Source organism: Triticum aestivum, chromosome 3B (genome assembly GCF_018294505.1).
Source record: "Triticum aestivum cultivar Chinese Spring chromosome 3B, IWGSC CS RefSeq v2.1, whole genome shotgun sequence".
NCBI lineage: Eukaryota > Viridiplantae > Streptophyta > Magnoliopsida > Poales > Poaceae > Triticum > Triticum aestivum.
This window is the reverse complement of record NC_057801.1, coordinates 839,464,421-839,470,608: the sequence shown is the minus strand read 5'-3', so window position 1 is coordinate 839,470,608 and position 6,188 is coordinate 839,464,421.

Genomic DNA, 6,188 nt, shown 5'->3' with positions numbered 1-6,188 from the left:
TGCCCGAGCCGCTGCCCCGCGCCACCCACGTTGCCGCGGCGCCCCCCTCCGCCACCCCGGTGTCCCTCTCCTCCACCACTGCGGCCGCCCCACCGCTCCGGCGCCCCCTCCTCCACCCCGGCCACCCTGGCGCCCCTCTCCTCCACCCCCGCGGCTGCCCCGCCGCTCCGGCGACCCCTTCTCCGGTGAGACCTTGTATTTTTTCCCTGTTTTTTTAGATTTAGTTTAGGTTTAGCTTAATTTAGGCTTGGTTTAGTTTAGGTTTTGTTTAGGTTTTGTTTCTGTTTTTTATGTTTTGGTTTACATTTAATTTACTTTAGGATTAGTTTAGGTTAAGATGAAAGAAGAAAGATGAAAAAATAAGAAGAAGAAGAAGAAGAAGAAGAGGAAGAAATCCCTAGTTTTTCGCTTTTGCTGTTGTATTTGGGTGTTCTGCTGCATGCACTAGAGTTTTTCACTTGCCGATGTGCTGGGCAATGTGTGTGCTGGTTGTAGTTGGTGCTTGGTGGATCTTCAGGCTAATGGTTGGACTGTTTTGTCTGTGTGATGTTTGAGTTGTGTTGCTTTACCCAACATAACTCTTTGCTTTCTTATAAAGCATCCCCTTATGGGCTTTTCTCTAAAAATTGTAACTCTCATTTTATCTACTAGCGATGACATGGTTGTCTGATTCCTAGGGCTATTGTGAAATTTTGTGATATGGATGAGGAACTAATCATTCCATGATATTTTTTACCCCTATGTGAATTGTTGTCCATTTTAATTCCGCAACGTAATTGTCACTTGGCAAAAAATTTATTAAATGAATTATGATATTGGTTGAAGTGTGACAGTAGAAGACATAAGGTCCATGGCATGTCATACAAAATTGTAGATGTCTATATTTCACCAAATTTCAAATAATTTTTCTACCAAAAATAAATGAAAAAAATATTGGTTACACTTGAACCTTGTGTTATCTTTGAATATCACCATCAATGTAGTTTGCAGTGGTAATGTTTTCTAATTGGTATCACCATCAATTAGGTTTACATTTTCAGTTTTCTCTCATGTCTAAAGAAATCCCTAGTTTTGAAGGGTGCCAATTGCCATTGCAAACTAACCTACCAAATTAATTAAGTATTGTTGATGTTGTTGAGCACAAGTGCATCGGTTTTTTTCCTCAATTTTCTTTCATGTCTAAAAACTTGGCTCTGTTCCAACTATGTCCATTTATCAAATATGATAGAGTTGAATTAGAGCCAAGTTGGATTAGAGCCAAGTTTCTGTAGATATGCATATGGTCCATTTATCAAATATGGTTATATCTGTGTTTATAGATATGGTCCATTTATAGTAGATATGGTTCTAGCTGTGTTTGCCTTTTATAGTAGACATGGGCACATGGGCAGATATGGTCCATTATAGATAGAGTAGCAAATTGTTTTGCCATTTTATTGACTGTTTTGAAGTGCTTGTTTCCTATGTTGCTTGCATATATTGGCTGATTCAACTGCGATGTAATTTCAATTCATGGGGAATGAGTAGAAGAAGAAAACAGAGGTGTTGTTGCCATCATAAATGTCCACAAGTGAATTGTTTTTTGAATGTGAAATGATAACTTGGTGTAGTTGATTATCTTCTGCTCAAAACTTCTGTTGGTGTAATGTTGTATGATAATGTTGTAAAGGTAGTAATTGGTCTTTTTTGCTCCTTATCAGAGATGGGGGGAGGCCGCCACCGCAGGCTGCGCTCTGCCACACCAGAGTACGACTTGGAAGATTTCATGTTCTTCACGATCATACTTGAGAATTCCTCCAGGAGGCAGGTATATAAAAGGAGAGATCTCCCCTTCACCCATCTCTTTATCATAACTCTGCTGTTTGCTACATCACTGCTTGAACCACACTGCAGAGGCTACCTGACACTTTTATGAAGATGTTGGACGACCATCGGCCAAAGAATGTGAAGCTGCGATAGGCCGGCAGCGGGCTTTACAGGCTGTGGGACGTGGAGGTGGTGTTCAGGTACGACCACATGTACCTATGTCGTGTCTGGGAGCAGTTCGTCCGTGCCTACGACTTGCGGCACGGGTACTTCCTTGTCCTTAGGTACGACGGCAACGCCATGCTCACCGTGAAGGTGTTCAACACGACTATGTGCGGCATGCACTGCCAGGACGACGACGATGCCAGTACGATCTGCCTCTTCTTCCTCTCCATTTGGCTTTGTCTCACAAAGATTGCTAAAAAACTTTGTTGCATTTGGTCAGGCAATGGGAGAACCAGCAACGACTCTGGCTACAGAAAAAGCAACAACGACTCTGGCTAGATCAAAAGCAGCAATGAGGATGATGAGGAACAGAGTGGGGAAGAAGAGGAGCAGAGCGGGGATGCGAGGTGCAGCCTATTCTGTCTGACGATGACCTCGCGACGGTGGTGACTGACGATGGCCACGCGATGGTGGTGGCTGACGATGGCCTCGCGATGGTGGTGCCTAACGATGACCCAACGATGGTGGTGCATGAAGATGGCCTCGCGATGGTGGTGGTGCCTGACGATGACCACACGATGGTGGTGGCGCCGGCGATCCCACAGCTGGGAGACTCCACGATCATGCCAATGGTGGTAGAGGAGTACATCCCACTGCCTTGCCGCTCTAAGCGCATCAAGATGATGAAGGAGAAGGAGAAGAAGGAGGAGTGAAGATCTTTTGTTTAATCTTTTTAGTGTAAACCTTTTAAGTATGATAGTGTTGAACTTTCTTAATTATGTGTGTCTATCTGCATTACCTTCCAAACTCAGTTTGGTAATTTTGTGCATGCTCATGGATGCTCATGAATTGAAATTATGTGTTTTTGTGCTTCCTCGTGGATGCTCATTCATTGAATAGTTTCTGATAAGATTATATATCTGTGAAATTCTATGAAATTAAATGAATTTAAGAAAAAATAGGGGCTATACAGGATCTTTGCCGTCCGCTGGCAGACGGCAAAGAGCTTTGCTATCAGCCAGCGGATGGCAAAGCTGCCACGTGGCAGCCACCTGTGCTACATGGGGTGCACTAGGATGGCCTATTTTGCATCTTTGTTGTCCGCTGGTAGATGACAAAGATGCAAAGATTTTTGTAGTCTGCCAGCTGACGGCAAAGCACGTCGTTAAGCCCTTAACAGACCTAAGGTGCCACGTGTGCCGTCCGGGCTCTTTGCCGTTTGCCAGTGGACGGCAAAGTCCTTTGCATCTCTGTCGTCAGCCAGCAGACGGCAAAGAGGCCTTTGCCGTAGCTTATTCAGCCGGACCTATTGCCGTCTGCTGGCTGATGGCAAAGGCCTTTGCCGTCCGCCGGGCATGCCTTTGCCGTCAGCCATGGCAGACGGCAAAGTGCCTGATTCCTGTAGTGCAAGTTTTTGGCAATGAATTTACCATCATGCAACACGTGTACTACTGGCACGTATCCACTAAAATTTGGGCTAATAAAGTGATTGGTCTTAAAATTCTCAGCATCATTTATAAATGAGACAAGATATCCTTTCTCCTCAGAATTAAGCTCGGAACTATAGTTGTAGTATGTCTTGTCTACAGCCATCCGAGTATTTCTTGAAGATAAGAAGTAAGTTGAAAATTATAAATAAACAACTTTAGTAGGGATGAACACCAAATATTTTTAACTAAATAATATAAATTACTTAACAAATTTGTTTGACAAACTCACATATAGGCAGGACCGGAGGCATATCCACATCCACCCAAATGTTGATATTATTTTCAATATCGTCTTCAGGACGAATATCGAAGGTTATTTCCATATTCTCCTCAAATCCACAAGCCTTCTAGAGAGATCCCCAATTAGAGCAACCAAAATGTGAGTGATTAAGTGCATTGTATAGCTTAACCCGAAAAGCATAACCATGTTTAGCCTTGAGGTGTGCTCTCGTCGTCTGCATATTCTCAACGTCTCGGAAACCGAGCTTCGCCAAGACATACGGTCTTGCATGGAAAGGGATGTACTAGTCGAATTGAGAAAATAGAAATTACATGTTGAAGCAAAGAAACACAAGTCATGATTAATTACGAAGAAATACTTGTCGTCGTTGCATACCATGCAAACCTCGAAGGTCTTTTCAGCTTGACGGTGAAGAACCTACCATTTTGCAGTTGAGGCTCCCTGTTGCACATACCCCGGTCATCCAAGCAATATTCGCACTCGGGGATCCTATAATTGTCAAACATTTCTTGTGTTCAAAATTCAAAGATTAAAAATCAGCGTCAACCAGGAACTCAACACACGGATCACTACGCAAAAAGTGTTGACTTTTAATCTGTCGAGTCTTCCTTGAAAACCCACATATCATGTGATGTATATGGCGGGCACTCCCTCTCTGATATATTCAACCGTCGGTGATGGTCGCTCCTCTCTTTGTTACCGAATGCATTACACCAAAATGTCTAGCACACGACGACGAAGGAGAAGCGACCCCCATGACAACTGTCGGGATTCTTCCTCTCTGAAATTTGCGACCGTCAATGATGGTCGCTCCTACTTTCATTCGAAAGTGCATAACACCAAAATGTCTAGCACATTCGAATGAAGAAGAAGCGACCCCACGATAATAGTCGGGATTCTTCTTCTCTCATATATGGTGGACAGTCTCCCTCACTGATTTTATAACCGTCATCTATGGAGCCGTATAGACTGAAAGTCAACCCAAAATGTCATTTAATCAACATTCAGGAAAATCCCGTGCACTCGATATTTGATATATTCTAGCACAAGTCATGCTAAAATACACGGAATTTTTTTGGCATGACCTCTGCTAAAAATAGGACATCGAGCGCCTGAAATTTTCCGGAACGAAAATGAATCAACATTTCGGCAAAACATAGGCCACTCAGAGGTGTTCCCTGCAAACATAGCCCACATGTCCAAAGAGACAACCAATACATGTCCAAATATCATCATACACATGTCCGAGGACAAGAGAAGGAGGAGGTTCACTTTTAGCTCACCTACTCAGGTGGAGAGAAAGTAGAGGATGCTCCAACGACGATCACTCCAGGGAGACGCGACACTACAAAGCCTGCATAGTCTATCGAGTGAAAATTTTAGATCATCAAATTTCGTATAGCATTAATTGATGACCAAGTGATAATGACATCAAAATTATTAAATTGTCCAATACATTTCTATATTCAAAAGTAAAATTAATAAATATTTATGTACCAAAATTTTCTTACTAATAATTCCTATTACTAAATTTGATACCTAATTCTTTTTCATATAGTAGTCCAATACATTTCTATAATAGAAAATTTTATATACCCTAAATTTTCTATTACTAAATTTTTTTACTAAAATTTCTATCTACATTCTATGACAAAATTTTACATATCTATTATACTCAAAAAATTCTACCATTCTACCTCTCTACCACACTACTGTCTACTACAATTCTACCTATTTAATGGAAGAAAAGAGGGTGGGAGGGAAGAGCAGAGGGTGGGAGGGAGGGAGGATGGATGAATGGATGGAGAGAGGAGGGAGGGTGGGAGTGAGGAGGGAGGAGGGAGAGCTACCACAAAAAGAGGGAGCTTCGGCGGCAGTTGGCGACGGCGGCTGGCAATGGCGTTGGTGGAAAGGAGAAGAGCGTGCGAGAGAGAGTGAAAAGAGAGGCTTGTGTGAGTCGAGGAAACGGTGGACGAGTGGGGATAAGGTCAGCTTAGTAGTAGCAATGGGTACAAAGCCCCACAGTACTGCTAATCCCAATACCCGTAGCGTTGGCGCAATCCCCCGCACTGCTGATAAACGGGGCCCACCACCTAGCAGATTATAATCATAGTTGCAGCGCCGTCTAGGTGCCCGCGCTACGGCTATAAGATTAGCAGTACACTACTAGGGAAAAGTCTATATAGAGGATCTTACCAGCAGCGAGTTTTAAAAAAAGGCGCTGCTGCAATTTATCAGTAGCGCGCTCCACCAGAACTCACTGCTGAAAGAAAACTAGCAGTAGCATGGCACCTCTAAGACACGTACTGCTATTATTCCCACGACCCCGCCACTGAGCTACTTATAGCAGCAGCGCGTTAAATAGAATAACGCTATTGCTAGGTAGTTTAGCAGTAGCGCCTTTACGTACACCGCGCTACTGCTAAAACTAGCTATCTCACCACCCACACGCTCTCCTCTCTATCCGATCCACACACACTCGATCT